Source organism: Bos indicus x Bos taurus, chromosome 17, assembly GCF_003369695.1.
Source record: "Bos indicus x Bos taurus breed Angus x Brahman F1 hybrid chromosome 17, Bos_hybrid_MaternalHap_v2.0, whole genome shotgun sequence".
NCBI lineage: Eukaryota > Metazoa > Chordata > Mammalia > Artiodactyla > Bovidae > Bos > Bos indicus x Bos taurus.
Window position 1 is genome coordinate 16,388,297 of NC_040092.1, and position 23,378 is coordinate 16,411,674.

The 23,378-nt window shown below is 42.5% G+C and overlaps 1 long non-coding RNA gene across 1 annotated transcript; it reads left to right on the forward strand.

Annotated features, from left to right (window-relative positions):
• Window positions 1-8,523: 8,523 nt before the first annotated feature.
• Window positions 8,524-14,357, forward strand: LOC113907501. The gene is made up of 2 exons (XR_003515215.1): window positions 8,524-8,574; window positions 13,702-14,357. It is a non-coding gene; the product is annotated as an uncharacterized LOC113907501 (long non-coding RNA).
• Window positions 14,358-23,378: the final 9,021 nt, after the last annotated feature.

The window sequence follows — 23,378 nt, forward strand, 5'->3', positions numbered from 1 at the left end:
AATGAAGATCTGGAGAGATGGAATCACTTGGCCAAGGTCACAGAGCTAGGAAGTGGCCCAACTGTGATTTCACATCCAGATGTCTGACTTTAGTGCCTGGACTTTTAACCACTAGTCACTGCTGCCTCCTTATCCAGAAGCTTCCCTCAGAAGAATAGATCTGTAAATAAACCCACCTGTGTTTTGGGGTGGGGTGGGGTGCAAGGTTGAGTCTATAACTGGGAAATTCAATGTGGATGAATCAGTTGAAGAATTCCAAGGTTCATGAGGAATTGGAGAGTTGGATGGATCGGTGACCTAATTATTCTTTCTAAGGTGTCTGCTTCATGGTAGCTTTTGGGATGCAAGAATGAAAAAACAAAGCCATGTCCTCAGATATCTTAATCTATAGGGCAATCCACTGTTTCACGTGGGTTTTGCCCAGTGTCTCAGCCGCTCCACTAGTTTGCTCAAATCCCTTTCCCAATATGAGAACTTACACAGGGATGAGGATGCAGCCTGGCTAATGGCCATAAGCACTTTCCTTATATGGCTTCATTTTTGCTCAGCTATGATTTTGCTCAAAATCATAGTTGGGGAGGCTGCCTGAGTTCCATCTTGCACACTTTTCAAGACCCTGGCTTTTTTCCTTCATCTAAGACAAATGCTCAGCATCTCAGCACTGGAAAATCTTTATGCTACTGGCAGGTAGAGGGAAGAAAGGAAGAGGGAAAATTCTAAGCTAAACCATATAAAACTCCAGCAGGATAGCTGAAGATAATAGCACCATTTGCCTTGCGTTATAAGATCATGGTTCCCACTGTGTTCTGGGTGCTTTACTGGTTGCACCAGGTGTAACATCACAGCTCTTCCAGGGAGGTGGGACAATCTCCATTTCATGGAAGAAGAAACAGGCTCAGAGAGATTAAGACACTTGCCCAGAATCATTGGGCACCAATACACATGTCCCATCCCAAAGTGCTTGATCTTTCAACTCATGCAACATTGCCTCCCATTTTTATTATTAATTTTAATCTCTTACCTTTTGGAATAAGTTATATCTGCAAATGTTACAAAATCCAAAGGTGCATCAGTGTATAGTGGAAAATTTCCTTCCCTACCTCTATCTCCTGGTCCCAGTCTGACAGTGAACATCCATCAGAGAGGAAGAGGTGAGAGGTCTGCAGAGTGTCCTCCAGGAGTTTCCAGGTCAACCATGAAGCCAGAAAAAGCACCACAGAGGCAAATTTACTGGACAAGGCAGATCAGTGTGAAAAGTGTCTTCCAAGCTGGATACAAATGCTTTGAGAGAACAGTATATTTCCAGATATTGGGGAGAGACCATCATGGATGTCTGCATGGATGAGGTAGTATTTGACCTGTTACTGAGGTATGAGGAGTGTATACAAGACTAAAGAGGAATATTTGAAAGAAAAATGTCATTGTTCATGCATTTTCTGCCCCAGGGTCTTCCCAGAGGCTGGTCCCCAGTTCCTGGAGCACATTTCCTTCCCCTTCAACCTGACCAATTTCTATTTACTGTCTTCTAGTCCCAGTTGGAATGTCCTATCCTTAAGGAAACATACTTAGACATCCCTATTATGTGGATTTTATGAGCTTTCTTGGCACCTGGTACATCTTTATTTGTAGCACTTTCAATTATTTGAATAATTCCCTGACTGATGTCTGTTCTTCTCTAGACTATAAGACCCACATTATCAGGGACTGTGTCTGCCTTTAGATACTGCTGTCCCTCTAAGCACACAGTTGAGACTCAGTTAAAAACCTGAGTTGAAGCCTCACTCTGGTGCTCACTAGCTGAATGACACTGGGAAATTGACTTGAATTTTCATTGTTGCATTTTACAAAAATAATAATAGCAAACACTTTTGTAACACTTTCTATATATGCAAGGCCTCAATCTAAATGCTTATACATGTAGTAACTCACCTAATATACATAACAACCTTATGAGATAGACACTACTATCTCCATTTTACTCATGAGGATATTGAGACCCCGATAAGGAAGGCAGCCTTTTAAGATAGTCTCCAATGATCCCCTACTCCTAGAATCCATGCCTTTATGTTATCTCCTTCTCTTGAGAGTAGACTGGACCAGTGACTTGCTTTTAATCAGTGGGATATGGCAAAGATGATAGGATGTCACTTCCCTGATTAGGTTACAGAAGTTGGTGACTTATATTTGCTAGAAGACCATTTTATTTGCCTTCTCAACTTGCAGGCTTTGATGAAGCAAGCTTCCATGTAGGAACTGAGGCCAACAGACCAACAACACTCAAGGAATTGAATCCTGATAGGTGTGAATGAATGTGGTAGCAGATACTCCCCTTGACTAAAGCCCTGGCTGACCCCTTGATTATCCTCTTGTGAGAGACCCTGAATAAGAGGACCCGGCTAGGCCATGCCCCCGAATTTGAGATCATAAATGAGGGGCGTTTTGAGCTACTAGACTGTGGGGTTATTACACAGCAATCAATGGCTAATACATCCAGGAAGCTTAAGTCATTTGCCCAAGTTTACACACCTAGTGCACAGAGAACTTGGATTTAGACTCAAGGAGTCAGACTGTGGAGTTCATGCTCTGAGTACCACACTCTACTGCCTTATTGGAATGCAGAGACACTTCTTATACCTTCTTGAAAAGTTTTCATACAAATTAAAGGATACCATGAATGGAAAATGCCTAGCAGAGCACATGACACCTAGTAACGGCTTAATAAATGTCAGCTCTAGTGATTATTACCTTTCTTGTTATTTGACACCTTCAAGACATGAGCACGGAAAAGAATCAGTCTCATAAACATGAAGGCTGAAAAGATGCTCACAGTTGTCTTCAAGAGAGTAGCTTTTTGCCTTCATTAAGAACTACCCCGAGGAAAGTCTTTAATAAAACATTCACGAGCCACCACTGCTGGGGAGGCTGAAATGGCAGCCCCCAGGTGGCCTCCAACCACAGACAGATGCACTTGCTAGTTTTCCCTCTTCCTCTGCAATGTCTCTACTGAAACCCTAGAGAGCAAGGGGGAAAGGTTTTTCTGAAACTAAGCAGACATTGTAGTTGGGCAGGAATGGATTTGAGAATTCTAAACAACACTCCAGGATATTGTTTTCCTCAAGTCAGGGTATCATGAACAGAACAGATCTGGGCTTTTTAAAGCTGCTTTCCTCCTCATTTTTTTTAGGGAGTCACAGGGAAGAAGATATTTCTGGAGGCTGTATCCTGGCAAACAGCCACCATCATTCATTCATTCAACCCTTCCCAGCAGACAGGATGAGGGATTACATGGGTTTGTGTAGAGAATGAAGATACCTTGTATTGATATCCATGACTTGGGCATGCATGTTCAGCCGCTCAGTCATGTCCAACTCTTTGTAACCCTATGGACTGTAGTCTGTCAGGCTCCTCTGCCCATGGGATTCTCCAGGCAAGAATACTGAAGTGCCATTTCCTCCTCCAGGGAATCTTCCTGACCTTTGATACAGGGATCAAACCCGTATCTCCTGCATCTCCTGCGGGTTCTTTACTACTAAGCTACCTGGGAAGCACTGTGAGTTGGGCACCATGTTGGAAAAGCTTTGTCTTTTCCACCTATGTGTCTCCTTACTCCTCATCCAGAACACTTCATTCGTGACACTTCTGGTCAGCAAATATGCGGAGGTTTTTCCCCAGTAGCAAAAAGTTATCCTCCATGACTGAGAATTTTACATAAAACATTCAGCTGAGTGCTTTACAGTTTAACTCTATTTTGACACCGTCAGCCCAGAGGTGTCAGATCCAACAGGGTAAGGGCTCAGTCCCACAAGGCTTTCCTACACCCCCTTAGGTGTCAATCGAAAGTAGTGTTTCCCCATGTTACCCACAAATTCTGTCTAACTTGGCCATATATCAGAAGTTCAGTTTGTTTGCTAGAGCATCTCACAGAACTCAGGGAAACACTTATATTTACCAGCTTATTAAAGGATAAAGGATATAAATGAACAGACAGATGGAGACATTCATAGGGTGAGTCTGGGCGCATCCCAAGCACAGGAAATCCTGTCACTGTGAAGTTGGGGTGCATCACCCTCCTAGCATGTGAATGTGTTCACCAACCTGGAAGCTCCCTGAACCCCATAATTTTGAGATTTTTATGGAGGCTTTATCAGGTAGACATGACCAATCATTGACCTCATTTTCAACCCTTCTCCCTTCTCAAGAGAACGGAGTTCTGGGTGCCAAAAATTCTAGACTCCTAATCACATCTTGGTCTTTCCAGTGACAAGCCCTCATCCAGAAACCACACAGAGTCACCTCATTAGAAGAAAAGACACTCCTACCACCCAAGAGATTACAGGCATTTCAGGAACCCTGTGTCAAAAACTGGAGTCAGATACCAAATATTAGAACCAGAGATGTTCCTAGTGCTCTTATAACTTAGGAAATTTCAAGAGTTTCAGGAGCTTTGTGCCAGGAACTCGGGGGGAGAGACCAATACATGTACTTCTGTTATCTCACAGGGACCCAGAAGAATGGGGGAGGACATGGGTCTGACTCCAGAGGTCTGCCTTTCATCTGTCTAATCATGGTGGACTCTAATGATAGAAAAGTTATAACGCTATTCACAACAAAGCCTAACATTCAAACAGAATCAGGATGCATCCTTCTCAAGGGCAGAAAAATATGGAATATATTCTGACTCCCTCTCTATCTGCCCCACCAAGAATCGGCATAAAGCAGACTTGTCTGTGTTTACACAATGGTCTTTATTAGCATTTCTCAGTTAATTTTTTAGTGTATCTATCATCTCGGAGTCTTACATTTTTGCCTTGCCTGATAGAGGCTGAGTTTTCTTCTTGGTGTGTATATATGCCCTAAATAATTTATGATTCCTGATATACAACTATTGGCCTTTAGGAAAACACAAACACATTTGCTATCTTATGAAGATCCAAGAAATTCAGAACGTTTGAAAACGCCAATGGCTGGTCTGTTAGTAGCATACCTTGAAATGTCAAAACTTATATCCAAAGAAATCAATGCCTGAATTCTTCCTTTATTTGTTATTGCTTCTACTTTCTCAGTATAGAGTGTGGGTTGTTATGGTGATGGGCAGCTGGGATATTGAGAGACTCTTGGAGAAAATATATTATCTATGTGAAATGATCCATTTCTAAGGATGCAGATGGTGTATAATCTCCTCTTATGGCCCAATCAGTCAGCCACCATAAGGCTGAGAAAGTGCCTAAACGTTACTTAACTCCCATAGATTTGCCATCTTTAAAGCTCTTGGGACTCTCGTGGGTAACAGCCATGAGAGGGGAAGCCTCCTTTAAGCACACAGGCATTTAGTAGGGGTCAGCAAACTATGGTCCCCAGGTCAAACCCAGCCTGCTGCTTTGTTGTAAATAAAGCTTTATTGGCACACAACCATGCCCCTTTATTTGCATAGTATCTAAAGTTTTTTTGTGCTATAACAGCAGAATTAAGTAGTCATGACAGATACTAAAAATGATCTGCATAACCTAAAATATTTACTGTCTGGCTCCTTAAGTAAAAGTTTGCCAACCCCTGACATGGTTGTGGCTATGGGAGAAGCAGGGTCCTTTTGTAATAGAAGTCTAGAAAGATGATGAATTCAGGATACCTGAACTAAATGTCATCTCCTTGACTGACTAGCTGGATGAACTTGAATACACCCATGCCCCTATCTTGGTCTATTTCCTCATTTGCAAAATGCAGACATCTCTGTCCACAAGCTGGCATCCTCCTCCAGGGCAAGAGCCTTGATTCTCTGGCCATTCTTCTTTCCTGTATTTACTCCTGAAAGGATGCTGGTGATATGTGTTGCAGAAGTTGAACAAATGTTTGCTGAATGAATGTGTCAGACATTATTATCTCACAGAGTTGTCATAAGGCTCAAACAGGATAATAGTGCACACAGTGAGAAATAGAATATGCTCCAGGCACCAGAGGCTATTTTAGACAGATCCATCTCTGGTTTGGAAGCGTGGGCCAGAGAAAATTGGCATTGGTTCACATAGTCTTCCCCTCGGACTTTGTGTCCTGGTTTTCCTTTGTTTCATTTGGGTGCTTTTGATTGCGAAAAAGAAGACTCCTTCCAGTTGCCTCCAAAACAGCAGTGTATTATTAAGGCAACTGTGAACTGTAATTCAATCTGGAAAGCTGTCAGGACCTATGACTGCTTTAGGTACTAGTGTCTCTTGTTCTCTCTCTCTCTCTCGTCCTGTCTCTTGTTCTCTCCAGTTATTTGTTCAGTTCTCCTTCCTCTCTGTTGGCTAATTTCCTCTCACTCTTCATCTTTTCTGCTCAGGTAGAATTTTGGTTTATAAGTGGCTTGTCTTTCATATCTCAAAGTGCCTTTTCATCTTCAGCCCCTATGACATCTCAGTTCCCAGCTTTACAATTTTCAATATCTCAGAGCCATCTGACTGGTCAAATGCATCTTTTCATCCCAGGTCACACAGGTCATAAGTCATTGGCCATGTTTTGGACCCATCATTCCTAGGTCACATAGCCCACATGTGTCCCAGTTAACTGACAGGAGGAGGAGGCTATTTCCTGCTGAAACAATGAGGCCCATGGGGTAGATAATTTTACTTGAATGAGTTTCTGGGGGCAAGCATTGAATGGGATCCCTAATGTGACTCTCTCTTTGTTCCTCTTCTTTTCTTTTTACTTAAGATTTTATATTATTATTATTTTTTTAGCAATGCCATGGGGCATGGAGTATCTTAGTTCTCTGACCAGGGATTGAAACTGTACCCCCTGCAGTTGAAACATGGTATCCTAACCACTGGACTGCAAGGGAATTCCCACTCCTCTCTTCTTTTATAGTCTCTGTCTAATATTGGGTGCAGTAAAATTATTTAATATTACCTTTGTGATATGTGACTGGTGGCAGTCAAAGGTGGATGACCAACTTCACAAACCTCCAGTTTGTTTACAAACATAAGGACCATTGGAAAGCCATGATTTTTTCAGATGTACTGTCCCCACAATGTCCTTGAGGTTTTCCCTCCAAGCAGCCTGTGAGATTGGACCATTATATAGAGATAAGGTGGGGACCTCATTGCTGAGCACTCAAATCCTCTGGGAAATGAGACAGAGAAACTAGGTTAAAGGTGGACTTACATCAAGAAGACCTTTTGAGTCCTGCTAATCATGCAGACTGGAGTAGGAAATGGCAACCCACTCCAGTATTCTTGCCTGGGTAATTCCATGGACAGAAGAACCTGGTGGGCTACAGTCCATACAGTTGAAAAGAGTCAGACACAGCTGAGCAACTGAGCACACCCTCAAACAGTCATGAAAAATACCCACCTCCCTACCTGAAGCTAGACTGATGAGAACCTTTAAATTTGCTTGAGGTCAAAGTCTGGAAAAATAGGCAAAAATTGGTTTCATTTGGCAGACCTCTCCTGTTGGCTGCTTACCACCCTAGGACTTGTCCTTTTCATGATGATGGCTTTCTCTTGCCTCAACTCTTGCTTTCCAATCCCAAAGTATCAGATAGAGATCTCAGGCTAATTTTAGCAGAAAATGAATTTATTAGAAGGATATTGGATCATAGAATCAATGAGAAGGCTGGAAGATCCAGCTCAGAAAAGGAAAGGGATACTCTGACTTCTGAGTGGTGTGAAGTGGACAGCATTCTTGAAAAGATGTCCCTCTGGAAGAGGTGATGGCAAACACTTTTACTCTTTAAGGTCCTGTACTCAAGATTCAAAGTCACAGCAGGAAAGGGCTGATCTGCCACACTTGAATCATACATCCTTGTGTGGGAAATAAAGTGCCTTAACTGTTGCCATCATTAAGACTGTACACATTGAATGAGAGGAAATCTCCCACAGGAAATTAAGGAGCTATTACTTAAGCTGGAGGGAATGGATCCTGGGCTCCCAAAAGCTGACAAATGTTCTCTGCTACAAAGCAGAGACTATGACAGTAAGGATCTGGGCAGAAGGCTGCCCCATTCAGATCACTTTTTATCAGAATCAGATCGTATTTTGTCATTGAGAGAATTGAGTAGTGTTCTTTGCTCCAAAGACAGTTTCTGTTCACTGAAGCCAGACCAGCATGTAATTGGAGCAGACAGCCATCTACAAGCTGTGATTTGATGAGTTCTTGGAAGCCTCCTCTCCCAACACTATCCCCCTAGCCTCTGGCCACTTCTTAATGCCAGGAAACACCCCATGCATAAGCCATCTCTTTGGATTCAGCATCACTCCTCCAGTCTCCCTACTGAAATGGCAAATGTCCCTAGAAAGGCCAGCATCTTGGGTCTTAACATCTGAGATTGAACACATTTTTCACTCATTTACATTAAATCAATTCAAGACCACAATACTGAGCGCCTATGTGTTGCATGCCAGATGCTATGCTGTATGCCAGTGTGTAAAAGTAAACAAGATAGAAGCAGTGCTTAACATGGATGGAATGGATCAGTAGGAAGGACAGATACATTAATATGCAATGACATTAATATTAAAGTGATGAGAGCTTTGAGATCAGTGCACCTTTAGGGGAAGAGGGAAGAATAGGCACAGAGCAAAGCAGGTAAGGGAAGAAAAGGTAAGTTCTGGGGTTTGGAGCACATTCTTCCATGCTCCATCTTCTGCTGAGCCCTCACCAGGTCACCTGGGCTGTCTTTACCTTCCGCTCCTATCAGAGCTGAGCATAAGGATCCCCAGCTGAAAGCCTCATACCTGAGACTTGCAGTTAGCACGTCTGGCAGATCCATGCATTTGAAGACAAACAAGAAAAGCCTTGGTCTTTCCAGAGACTGCCAATGAGCATGGGGTGAGATGACCAGCTGCTTTACCAAGCTGTTTGCTCTACATGTTGCAATAGGATACTCGTTTAGTATCTCGTTTCCTCCCAGATCATTAGTTCTCATTACTTTGGCATCTACACATTTTTGCATGAATATCAGACAACTGAGTTTTGGGGGGAAGAGCTTCAAAGGGTGACTCTGTCAAGGTTATGATAAATGAATTTAGATATTTTCTTGCCTGGGTGGATAGGTGTAGATGTGTATGTTTTAAGGGATCTCTTTTCCCCTTTTTGTATTCCTCCAAGGATGAGGCTAATATGGTTATAATAACAAAATTAGTTCACCAGTTACTAACTGTTAATTTAATTTTTAATTGTCCATTAAATCAGGTGCTGGGCTGTTTTATATTTTAATTTTAATGTCAGAGAGTTAAATTGGTTTCCAAATGAAGGTTAACAAGGGAAGGCTATTCCGGACTCTGGAAATGAGTGAAATCATGTGCAATCACACACATGCTGCTGTTGTTTGGAGTGTGGACAAAGCATGAAGAATGAGGATAATCATAAGTAGTTATTGAGTCTTGCTGTGTGCTGGTCTCTGCGCTACCTGTTTTAGATGCATCGTCTCATTGATTCCTAACAGAAATGCTATGATGTAGCATCTGTTCTTATCACCATTTTACCTACAAGAGAACCGAGGCTCAGAGAGGGAAGGATGTGAGCCCACGGCTCACAGCTTGGCTGAGCCAGAAATCAGACTGATGTCTCTCTATATCCAATTCAAGTGCTCTGAATTAAAGTGCTACACCACCTTGTTTGAAGATTTGCTCTGAGGAAATAATGGGAATAGACATGAGAATGGGAAGACAGAGTAGTATAATGAGAAGAGTCAGGCCTTAGAGGGACAGTAATGGATTCCTCCAAAATTAAGATGAAGAATTCCTAGGCAAGGTGATCTAACAGGTCCCCTTGGGCTGCTGCATCCTCAGATTCCATGACATTTCACCTGCAGCTGAGTGCTGTTAGTAGCTGAGGTTCTCATGGGCAGAGAAGAGGCTATGGGCATCCCTGATCCCCAAAACAGAGAGAAGTCAGAGTGATGCCTGCATTTAGGTCCTTTCTCTGGTTCTGTGCAGAAAAAAAAAAAAAAAAAACAGCAGAATAAGCATTCTCATGGCTTAACTGTTGGGCAAACAGTAGGGCTGTGTAGGAGGGGGTGTAGGTGTGTGGGGGTGTGTGGGGGTGTGGGTGTTGATATTCAGCAGTAAATCTGGAAAACCCAGGGACAAATATTGCAGAAGGGCAAGTGAAAAGAGACAAAGTCACAGCAGTTTCTAAAGTTTTCTTTTGAGAGAATCTCTAACATCCTTAGAAGGAGCAACAGATTAAGCTCTCATTGGCTAACCCCTAACTGGGGATGAAATGATAGACAACTGACAACTAGATAGCCCCTCCCTTCTTCCTCTCTCCTTGCTCACTCTCTCCTCCCTCCCTTACTACCTCTTTCAGCCCTCCTTCCTTTTCCCCTAGCTCTCTTCATCCCTCTCTCCCTCTCACCCTCCCTTCCCTCTAATAAATACTTAATAGGAATTCTCTGATTCTGGCACTGCATTAGGTGCTATGGAAACAGTGGTACAAAGAGTGGCTCTGTCCCAACCTGTTGCCAGTTCACAGCCTAGAAGTTCCCAGGGACATGAGCTATGAGAAATGTGTCTTGTATTCAACCTGCACCTTGGGAGGTGGAGCCCTCTCATTCTGAGTGGAGTCAAACTGAAAGAGAAACCATTCCGTTGCCAGAGACATTCAGTCAGTTTCCATTTTTGCCAAGGTCTGATTCTCCGGTGACACCTTAGAAGCATCACTGCATAGAGGTAGAGTTTGGACTCCAGAGATGACTCTAGGGTCCAAATCCTGCCTTCTCCATTTCGAGCTTTTAGATCTTGGAAGATACTTATTCTCTCTATGCCTCAGTTTCTTCATCTGGAAAGTAGGGATAATATGAGTTCATATCTCAGAGAATTACTGCCAGCATTAAATCAGAATACTGACATAGTGCTTAGGATAATGTCTCACACATACATAGTAGATGCTGGATAATGTTTGTTAAATAGATGAGGTTTCTTTTGCATTTCCCTGCATAGCTTATGGACTAAAATCCATGCACAGACTTCGCTAATTTCCTCTTATGCTTTCTTGTACATGACCCAGGGACTCTGATAGAAATGTAGTGGGACATCCAAACTGACTTCAGCCGTTCTCTCCTGCGTTCTCGTGAGCAGCTTCCAGGCACAGCCAGCTTTTACTCTCTGTCAGGAGTGACCAAGGACATTTGTTCTGTAGAATTCTTGGAAATGTTGCTGGACAGTCAGGTTGCCTGGGTGACATGCACCATTTCCTTGTATGCTTGATACCCACGGCCCAGATTTTAGTTTTGGGAATTCGGTGTTTATGCTCTAAACCATTTCCCCTAGGGAACAGATCTTACATGTGTAGGCTGTACATGTTCAGGAAAATTAACCTTGTAGCAAGACTGCCTGCGTTCCCAGATGTCCCTCTATGAACAGCAGGGAAGGTCCCAAACCACGATCAGATTAAATACAGCTAATGTTCTGATCTTGTCCCCCAAGAGCTCTTCCATACCCATCCAAGGGCTTCTGAAAAACAATTGAGTTCTAAAAGGAAACAAGAGGAACAGTCAATGGGGCTTGGTGTGGTCTGGCTAAATTCCCACTGTGATTAAATTTCATATTTTACACTGGGCTGGGATGATTTCCAGAGACCAGTCTATGAAAACAACTAGACTGAGCCAACTCTGTTTTCCTAAATAACTGTGAAATTCAGAGCCCTTTTCTGACTTGGCAGGGGCTCAGAGAGGAAAGGGTTCTTGTTGGTGAAAAAAATACCAGCTTGGAGTCCAATACCACTCAGTTTCCCAGATTACTGCAGGAGATGTGCAGAAGGAGATATTGTCCTTAATCAGAATGACACGGTAGAAAGAACATGGTTTGGGGGTGGTGAGATACCCTCAGTTTGAATCCTAGATCTGTTACTTACTAGATGAGTGCCTTTGGGAAAGTCACTAATCTCCTTAATCCTTAGGTTCTTCATCTGTAAAATGGGTGTGCTAGTCAGCTTATGCTGACTAGTTATGATGTGAGTTAGTTATGCTGTAGTAACAAATAGCCACCCAAATCTTGGTTACTTACAGCAACAGAGGTTAATTCATCACTCATATTATACTTTTTTTGTGGTCATCCCTCAGCTATAGTTTTGTGGCCCAGGGATAAGGAATGAGGTAGAGTTGTGCAGTGTTTCTAAAGCTTTTGGCTAGATGTCCCTGATATTCACTTCTGCTCACATTCCATTTACCATGGGGGCAAAGATGTTATACCCCTCTCACAGAGAGGCAGTGGAAATCATATGAGAGTAAGCAGGATCATTTGACCCTCTCACAGGCAGGGCCGCAAATAATTTGGAGCCCACCACAAAGAAATCATAATATCCCCTTCTTCATAGGAGAGGCATGGAGCCCAAATAGAATCATACACATGAGTTTATAACATACTATTAAATTCTGTGTGCATGCTAATTATTACTGTTTAATGCCAAGTTCTCTATGGGTCTCAGAGAGGTTGAATGGAGACATATTTTATACATATCTCTGTTTGGAAAGCTGCTGTTGTTGCTGTTTAGTCATTTCAGTCCTGTCCGACACTGTGCGACCCTATGGACTGCAACTTGCAGGCTCCTCTGTCCATGAATACTAGAGTGGGTTGTCATGCCCTCCTCCAGGGGATCTTCCCAACCCAGGGATCAAACCCAGGTCTCATGCATTGCATGCAGATTCTTTATGACTGAGCCACCAGGGAAGCCCATTTGAAAGTCTATTTGTCTTCAAATATATTCCCCATGTGCTTTGAGGGCTAGGCTGCTGATTTCAACATCAGTTTATCAAGCCTCTTTTATGGAATTCTAGAATCCAAAGAGGTTAGTTTTGCTTACAGATGAATGCCCAGCCCAATATTTTAGAAACTCCTGATAAAGAATCGTGACATTGCCTGGCTTTGTGTCACTAAGAATGACAGACTTTCCTGAATGGAACTGCGCTTTGTCAGTTGGGATATGACCTCTCATTGTCAGCTACTCATTGATTGACTCTGTTCTTGCTCCTGGAGAAGACATTTACAGAATCACATCAGAGAAGGGCAAAAAAAAAAAACCACTCCAGGGACAATTGATTTAGGATGCTGGAGACCCAGAAACTTGAGAAGGGGGTTGATAAAGAACCCTGAAAACACCAGAAAAAAAACTCATTTAGATTTATAGAAGGTTTCATTAGTTAATTAATTTATTCAATCAGTTATTTTAAGTGCCTCCTATATGCTAGACAGTTTGTATTCAAATAGTTTGTTCATTAGTTTTTTTTTATTCACTATTTGACAAATATTTACTGGGCATATACTATTCACCACACTCTGTCTTAGGCATTGAAACTTTATCAATGAGCAGAACACTCAGAATTCTTTGTCATGAAGGAGTTTATCTTTTGGGGGTGGGGGACAACTCAGGAGACACACAGTAAATAAATAAATAAGCAAGTAAAACACATGGTATAATGGTACAGAATTAAGAAAAGAAGAAAGAAGGATGGGGAGTGTTGAAAAGGGAACTGTCATGTGATCCCCTGACATGACAGTTCCCTTTTCAACACTCCCCATCCTTCTTTCTTCTTTTCTTAATTCTGTACCATTATACCATGTGTTAGATGACAAACACTTAGGAGAAGGGCTGTGACTTCTTTAACCAGAACACCCACCCTCCCCGGAATTCCCACACTCCAGGAACAAAGTTAAACCCTGGGGAACACGTCATAGCATTAGAACCTTATGAATACTCTGCAAAGGAGGCTGTGTCTTTGCCTTACAGATGGGATAACAAACTCTGAGAAGAGATAAGTAACTTGCACTACGTCGCACAGCCCAAGAGCAGAGTCAGCTTGGATTGCTGCTTTAATAACTCGGAATGGAGGCTAGTCCCGGGCACCTGTCATCAGTCTTATACAATCTGGTACTATTTATTCCTTCTGTCTGGATCTCTTCAATTTCCACATCTCCTAGGTATACCACCGAGACAGTGACCGTTGAACATTCCTTCCTCAAAACTCATGCAAAACACAAGTCATTGTGCCATTTTCTTCTGAAACTGGAGCAATTGTGAGAAAAAGAAGAGGTGACAGAGATGCTCTAGCTGAGATGCAACAGCTGATGAACCAAACAGGCTAACTGTAAAAAGACATTGTTTGAGAAAAGTGGGGAAATCCGGACAGGTACTGGATGAAGTACTGCTTATTTTCGTGACTGTGATAAGGCACTGAGGTTCTGTAGGAAAATGCTTTCTCAAATGTGTCGGGATGAAATGACATGTCCTGGCTGTGTCATTAAAAGAGGGATATGAAAATGTAGCCCTTGGAGTTGCAAAGAGTCGGACACGACCTAGTGACTGAACAATGAAACTGTAGCAAGATTTTTGTAATTGTTTTAGGTGGATGATGAGTAAAGGGCATTGATTATATAATGCTCTTCCTTTCTGGTGTATGCTTGAGAAGTTTCCTAATTAAATAACAAAAAAGTTGATTCAGAAAAAAAAAAAAAGAAAGAAAAGGGAACTGTCATTTTAAAAATAGGATAGCAGGAAAGTTCTGATTGAGAGAGTGCATTTGAGAGAAGTCCTGAATGAGGTGAGGAAATGAGACTTGCAGGAAAACAGTCATGCAGAGGGAATAACACTTGTCTTTTGTGGGGCGGGAGCACACCTGGTGGACAGGAGGGGCTGGGGAGGCCATGGGGCTGGAGTGCAGGACATGGGAGGAGGATGGCGGAAGATGACGTTAGAAAGGAACCGGGGCAAAATCACGGAGGGCTCATAGGCCGTTGTGGGAACTGCAGTCTTCTAAGTGGATGAAAAGCCCAGTTTAAGGTTTTGAGCAGAGGAACAACCGAACCTGAATGACAGTTTTTTAAAGTACATTTTGGCTGCTGTCTTGATGATGACTGTTTTTTTTTTTTTCCATTGCTTCTTGACCAGAAGGTGGCTAGGATGGAATTAAGGGAGACCTGGGAGGAGGTGAATGCAACAATAGAGGGGCTTCCCTGGTGGCTTAGTGGTAAACAATCTGCCTGCTAACGCAGGGGACATGGGTTCAATCCCTGATCCAGGAAGATCCCACGTGCCGTGGAGCAGCTAAGCCCATGAGCCTCAACTACTGAGCCTGCACTCTAGAGCCCAGGAGCCACAACTGCTGAGTCTTGTGCTGCAGCTCCTGAAGCCAGTGCACTTACAGCCCATGCTCCACAAAAGAAGCCTACACACCACAACTCGAGAGTATCCCCTGCTCACCACAACTGGAGAAAAGCCCACGCAGCAACAAAGACCAAGCACAGCCAAAGATAAAATAAAATAAATATACATTAGTGAGAAATGGTGGGGTTCAGGCCAAGGTAATATGTGGTGGTGACAAGAAGTGGTTGGATTTGGAATACATACATATATTTTTAAAGGTAGAGCTAACAAGATTTGCACATGAATTGGATATGAGGTAGGAGAGAAAGAAGACTAAGAAAAGGCCCTAGCTCTCATTGGGTAACAGACACCTGAGCATACAATCATAAAGCAGAATAAGTGTGATGATAGGGGTACATATGAGTCCTCTTGGGGTATCTACTGTAGAAATAATGAAGATACCTTAGGTGAGTTTTAAAGGATGAGTGGGATTTTCCCAAGAGAAGAGGCTCTAAAAATGGTATATGCAGAGAAATGGAAAAATTCAGTGTTGGGAGGGCAAATTATGAGATGTATTGAGAGATGAGACTGGAACATGGTCAAAGCCAAACTTTGAAAGGTCTTGTAGGCTAACTTGAGGAATGGGACCCTTTTTTTTTCCAGGTGGTACACCCTGGTTTTAGCAACAAGTGACATGGTCACATTTGGGCTCCCAAAGGGTCCTCCCTTTGCAGGGAAGGGTCTTCCCCATGCAGTGTGAAGAGTAAATTGGAAGAGGAGGCAAAATTGGAGGCAGGTATATAATTTAGGTGGGTCTCATAAGGAGAAGGGGATGAGGCTTGACTCAAAGAGGTGGAACTGGGCTGATAGATTTTGACATCCAATCCTCTAAGGCAGGGAAGCATGCATGATCAGTCGCTTTAGTTGTGTCTGACTCTTTGTGATCCCGTGGACTGACTGTAGCCCGCTGGGCTCCTCTGTCCGGGGAATTCTCCAGGCAAGAGCACTGGTGTGCATTGACATTTTCTCCTCCAGAGAATCTTCCCAACCAAGGGGTTAAACCCTTGTCTCCAGTGGCTGCTACACTGCAGGCAGATTCTTTACCACTGAGCCATCAAACTTTTGACACCAAGAACCAGTTTCATGGAAGACACTTTTTTCACAGATTGGTGGGGGATATTTTGGGATAATTCAAGCATATTACATTTATTGTGCATTTTGTGCACATCAGCTCCATCTCAGATCATCAGGCATTAGATCCCAGAGGATCTAATGCTCTATGGGCAGCAGGACGTCATGAAGCAACGCCCTAAAGACTACATACTGTCTGTATCACTTACATATAATATAGTGTTGTTCAGTCTCTGAGTTGTGTCCAACTCCTTTGGACTGTAGTCTGCCAGGCTTCTCTATCTGTGGGATTTACCAGGCAAGAAAACCAGAGTGGGTTGCTATTCCCTTCTCCAGGGGTTCTTCCCAAACTAGGGATTGAACCCACATCTCCTGCATTGGCAGGCAGTTTTGTTTTTGTTTTTGTTTTTTACCACTGAGCCATCAGAGAAGCCCTCCATATAATATAGACTTCCCTTTTTCAGAACCTGCAGGGAGGTTTTGCAGTGTTCAGGTGAAATGTTGGGGAAAGTGACCGTTTTGAAGGACAAAGGCCAATTTAAGCTACAAAACATGTAGCATGGAAAGAGACTGGGGAGCTGCAGATTCATATTTTCAGCTACTTAACCACAGTAGGAATAAAGAACAACTTTATTCAAATATAGCTCTTTAGAGAGCAAGGCAAGACGCTGATAAGCTGTCTGGGTCACATGACTACCCGAGGCCAATCACAGTGATCAAGAAAATATAAAAGATGATTGGCTCAGGCTGGTTCAGATGATATGACCTCTGTGGACCTGAAAAAAGTAGAGAAAAAGGAGTGAGGAAGCTTTCTAGGTAGACACAAAGCAGTGTTCATAGTCCATTATTTTATGAAGAAAGCTTTCTGGAGGGACATTGGGGAGGGAGGGGTGACTTGGGAGTCAGGAGTTCAATCTGGCTCCAGTGTTCTCAATCCTCTTACCTAACTACATAGTCTGCATTAGAATCACACAGTTATCATCACTTCCAAATTAAGCTGTGATGTCTCAAAGAGCAGAAGCTTTCTCAGGTAGTTCTCTATACCAAGATAACTGGCCCTTCTCAAACTTGACCTCTTCCCAAATCTAACACAGTGTCTCCTCCTCTATGAAGTGCTTCTGTCATCACTAAGGCAGATTAACCCTGTCTCTTCTCTGTGTTCCAATGGCAATTGATTTATATCACAGTTATCATACCTGGAATGTTGCCTTGTACTTAGCTGCCTATGGTCTGCCTCAGATCTTTACTTCTCAGACTGTGTGCTTCTGGAAGATATTGAGGTATCTCATTTATCTTTGTACTCCAGTTCCATAGCCACATAATAGATACTCAAAAAGTCATAGCTCAAATGGTGATATCTTTTCCTCTTTGAAACCAAGTTTGTACAAAATCAGCATTTCTTAACGAACACTAACCCAGTAGGATGAAGTGCTAAAGATTCAGAGTTCAGAGGGGATACATGGTTTTTTGGTCACCATTGGAACTCTTCTTTTGGGTTAACACCTCTCTCCCTCTTCCATGCTTAGTTTATGTTCACCTACCCAATCAGACTACTTCATACTCCTGGCCACAGAGATTGCATCAGACATGGGTCCATGATGCAAGATAGAAAAATTGGGGGGAAATATTTTCTTTTTCTGTCTCATAGATTTTAAGCTTGAGCTTACTTCCATGGAGCAATATTGCTATCAAACACAAGAACCTGATAATGAAGCCAAAAAGGGAAGAGATGTTCAAATAGATGAGGAGAGAATAAAGGAGGAAGAAGAAGGGAGAGAAGAGGGAAGAAGCAGGGAGGGAGAGATTAGATGGTATGATTTGAACCCCTGGTTCCTTTTAACCTAAGGAATATACATCCTAGGATCTGGAATTATATGAATCAATAAATTCTCTTTTTGTGTAACCTAAATTCAGCTGGGCTTCTGCCATCTGCAACTGAAAATGCCAAGATTAATACAATATTATATCTGCTTCTTCAGTTCAGTTCAGTTCAGTCACTCAGTCATCTCCAACTCTTTATGACCCCATGAATTGCAGCATGCCAGGCCTCCCTGTCCATCACCTGTCATCCCGGAGTTTACCCAAACTCATGTCCATCGAGTCCGTGATGCCATCCAGCCATCTCATCCTCTGTCGTCCCCTTCTCCTCCTGCCCTCAATCCCTCCCAGCACCAGGGTCTTTTCCAATGAGTCAACTCTTTGCATGAGGTGGCCAAAGTGTTGGAGTTTCAGCTTTAGCATCAGTCCTTCCAATGAACACCCAGGACTGATCTCCTTTAGAATGGACTGGTTGGACCTCCTTGCAGTCCAAGGGACTCTCAAGAGTCTTCTCCAACACCACAGTTCAAAAGCATCAATTCTTCGGTGCTCAGCTTTCTTCACAGTCCAACTCTCACATCCATACATGACCACTGGAAAAACCATAGCCTTGACTAGACGGACCTTTGTTGGCAAAGTAATGTCTCTGCTTTTTAGAGAGGTACAAATTCTATTGGGATATAAAAGTTTCTGACAAGTCCTGCAAGAAAAAAATCTATTTCGCATTGTTTAACTGAGTGTCTCTAACCAGGTGTTTCACTTCATTTAACCAAGTATATCCCAAACTAGTTGGTCACCAGTTCCTTTTTTCCCAGTAATTAATATTGTTAGGTCTACTCTTCTATACTGTGTGGAATATGGGGCTGAAATATATGCTATCTTAGGCTAAGAGAACACATGTTTGATAGTGCAAAGTGAGGTTAACTGATGTGTATATAAATTGGGTCCATGGCTTAGGTCAGCTTAGTGGGTAGAGAGCTAATAAACTGAGTTAGGGGGAGCCTCTAGGCCCAGAAACCTTTAACACACTTGAGTTTATAATACTAGCAATGGGGTAAAATAACTTATTACTTCTAACACATAATATTTGTCAAGTGCTTAATATGTGCCAGGCACAGTGAAGAAGCTCAGAGAAGTTGAGTGACTTGCCCAAGGTCATAAAGCCAGGAGGTGGAGGAAACACTATTTGAACCCAGGTCTGGCTGACATTGAAACTCATGCTCTTTGCTATTAAATGTTCATCCTTAAAAACTTGAAAATAAATCACCTAATTAGATGCATTTGTTATCTTTCATAATGATTACTTATATGGCACATCTATGCTTCCAGTAAGGAATCCAGTCAAATTACCTCCCCATATTAAAAAAAATTTTTTTAAGTATTTATTTATTTGGCTACATTGGGCCTTAGTTGCATCATGCCTGCTCTCTGGCAGTGGCACATGGGCTCCAGGGTATGAGGGCTCAGTAGTTGTGGTGCGACATGTGGGATCTTTGTTCCCTGACCAGGGTTTGAACCAGCATCCCCTGAATTGCAAAGTGTGTTCTTCACCAATGGACCACCAAGGAAGTTCCACCTTCCTCACATTTTAACCAAGTACACTTTACACCACTCCCTGGCTGAAGCAGCCCATGTGGATTATCAATATGGGTTATTATTATTAGATTGTCATTTGTCTCAGTGCTCTTTTAATGGGCCAGTGTCTGCAGTACTATAGAGGTGCAGAGCTAAATAGAAATTTTGGAAAAAAAAAAAAACACACCAAATCCAGCTGAAAAAAAAATCAAAACTATCTGAACACTGCTCGTTGGAGGGTGAGATGGTGGTATGTGAACACAGGACCTGCCAGAGTTGATTTCTGGTCTATCAGTAGATGCTGACTCAGTAACAACACTGCACTTCCTTCCAGGGCCCTGAAGCAGGACCTCCTTGCAGTGTAAGAATCTCCCTGAGACTCTGACAAGTGGCCATCAGAACCTAGCTTGGTTATTTCCTGGGACGGGAAGTTCAATCCCTGATACATTACCGGTCACAGAGAGGAGTCAGTCAGGTGCATGTAGTCAATCAGAAGGAAGACCTGGTCAGTATTAGGGAAGGACATTTACAGGGAAGGTCTGGATGGGAAGTCCAGGACTTTGAGCCTTGGCCCTGTCACCTACAAATTCAGTGACTTTCTTAGATATCACCAAGTCTTTCTAGGCTTTAGTTTTCTTCTCTGCAAATGGGGAAGCAGAACTTACATGTGCCCGCTGACGAGGTACTTGTGAGGGTATAAAAATACTATTATGTAAAAATGCTTTTTAAATTCTTATGTGCTCATAAACCATAAGATGGTCATACTACATCGTTGTTATTGTTTGTTTTGGGAAGGGCGGGGAGGGATGGAAAGTGTTTAAAATAATATATGTATTTTTTAAGTCAATGATAAAAACTTATTGTATTATATAATGCAGATTTACATATAACATACATATATATACATAAAATATACAAGAGGATGTTTTCAATGTATTAACAGTTTTAGGTGACTTTTATATTTTGCCATTTACTTTTTCTATGTAGTTCAAATTTTTATGATGCACATTGATTATTTATATAGTCAAGAAAAAAAGACAGAAGAATAGTTCTTTCTATTGGAAATTGTAGCAGACACAGAAATACATAGCTCAGGTACCCCAAGAAAGGGCTCACTGCCCAGCTATAGGCAGTGTGGTCAGTGGACACCCTGCCAAGGTCACACCCTTTGAATCTGGCCCCTGCTGCTGCTGCTGCTAAGTCGCTTCAGTCGTGTCCAACTCTGTGCGACCCCATAGACGGCAGTCCACCAGGCTCCCCCGTACCTGGGATTCTCCAGGCAAGACACTGGAGTGGGTTGCTATTTCCTTCTCTGATGCATGAAAGTGAAAAGTGAAAGTGAAGTCGCTCATCATGTCTGACTCTTCGCGACCCTATGGACTGCAGCCTACCAGGCTCCTCTGTCCATGGGATTTTCCAGGCAAGAGTACTGGAGTGGGGTGCCGTTGCCTTCCCCGGAGTCTGGCCCCATCCAATGGCTAAACATGAGAGGGATAAGAGGGCCTAGCCATTTCCACCCAGAATACTGCTTTAGAAAAAAAAAAAAAAGAAAGCAGAATTGAAATATATACATTACCATATGTAAAATAGATAGTGAGAAATTGCTGTATAACATGGGAGCTCAGCCTGGTGCTCTGTGATGACCTAGAAGAGTAGGATGGGATGAGGGGTGAAAGGGAGGCCAAAGAAAGAGGGGACATAGGTATACTTATGGCTGAGTCACATTATTGTATGACGGAAACCAACACAACATTGTAAAGCAATTGTCTTCCAATTAAGATTTTTAAATGTCTTATTGAGGTACAATTGATATACAAAAAAATTGCATTTATTTGATGTATACAATTTGATGAGTTTGGACAGATGCATACACCCTTGAAACCATCACCACAGCCAAGGTGACAGACATACCCATCACCTCCAAAAGCTTCCTTTTTCTTAAATTGAAAAGTATTTGACATATAATATTGTCAATCAAGAAAAACAAAGTCTGACACTGTTTCCCCATCTATTTCCCATGAAGTGGTGGGACTGGATGCCATGATCTTCATTTTCTGAATGCAGCCATGAAATTAAAAGACGCTTACTCCTTGGAAGGAAAGTTATGACCAACCTAGATAGCATATTCAAAAGCAGAGACATTACTTTGCCAACAAAGGTCCGTCTAGTCAAGGCTATAGTTTTTCCTGTGGTCATGTATGGATGTGAGAGTTGGACTGTGAAGAAGACTGAGTGCCGAAGAATTGTTGCTTTTGAACTGTGGTGTTGGAGAAGACTCTTGAGAGTCCCTTGGACTGCAAGGAGATCCAGCCAGTCCATTCTAAAGGAGATCAGCCCTGGGATTTCTTTGGAAGGAATGATGCTAAAGCTGAAACTCCAGTACTTTGGCCACCTCATTCGAAGAGTTGACTCATTGGAAAAGACTCTGATGCTGGGTGGGATTGGGGGCAGAAGGAGAAGGGGACAACAGAGGATGAGATGGCTGGATGGCATCACTGACTCGATGGACATGAGTCTGAGTGAACTCCGGGAGTTGGTGATGGACAGGGAGGCCTGGCGTGCTGCGATTCATGGGGTCGCAAAGAGTCGGACACGACTGAGCGACTGATCTGATCTGATTAGTTTCAAGTGTACAACATAATGATTCTATATATGTATATATTGTGAAATGATCACTGCAACAAGTCTATTAACAAATTTTTAAGTGCAGAATATTTAAAAATTGTTGATTCTAGGTATATCTACAACATATCTCTAGAACATATTAATTTAGCATAACAAACTTCATACCAGTGAAACAACAACATTCCATTCCCCCCACTCCCTGCTTCATTGACCCCTGGTCCATTATACTAAGTGAAATTAAGCCAGACACAGAAAGCCTAATTCCACTTACGTGAGAAACCTAAAAGAGTCAAACTCATAGAAGCAGAGACTAGAGCAGGGCAGATGCTTCTAATGGGCACTCTTGCTCCATGGCCTGTATTGGGTGAGTAGGGACTGCCCTGGGGTGGGCTGCAGTCCGACAGCTGCCTCTGTTCAATCCTGCTCCTTTCCTTATTCCTTCAAGAGTATTACTCTCCAGTAAATCTTTTGCATTTGTTTTATCTTAGCATCTGCTCCTTAGAGAACTTAACCGACACAGGGATGAAAAACAGAGGGATGTTCTCACTTATTCTTTACTTCTTTCTCTACAGTCTTTGTCAAGTCATAAACAGGCCATATCTAGGTCTTCCTCACCCTCACTAAAATTTGAGAAGGTTGGATTGAATGATCTTCAAGAACATTTTTAGATATTTTGTGGGATATAATCCCAAGACAGGGCTGCTTTTGGCTAATTTGTGAAATTTGCCCTTGACTCATTTTCCTAAATACCTTCTTAGCCCAAACCTGACTTCTCAGAATCCGGATACCCTATGGGGTCTCCCCAAGCTCCTTATCTTGAATTCCCTCCCCAGCACTTCAACACTGTCCTATGGGCAGGCATTTTTTTCTTTATCTGTCTTCTCCTCCTAGTCAAAGCCTACATCTCCCTTATCCCATGTACACAAGTACTATGAAGTACAGAAAACAGAGGACACTGGCAAACTAAATAGTGCTGAATTGTTTGTGCCTCTTAGTAGAGAACTGAAGGAATCTCTCAGAGGTTGTCAGGCATGTTCCTCTGTCTCTAGACTCCCCCAGATGCAGTTGTCTCATCCTTGCTAATTCCTGGTAACCTTCCCCCACTTTACCTGAATAGCTCCTGCAGCAGTTTTGTTATAGTGGTTTTACTATAGCGCTTTTACATCAGACAGAAT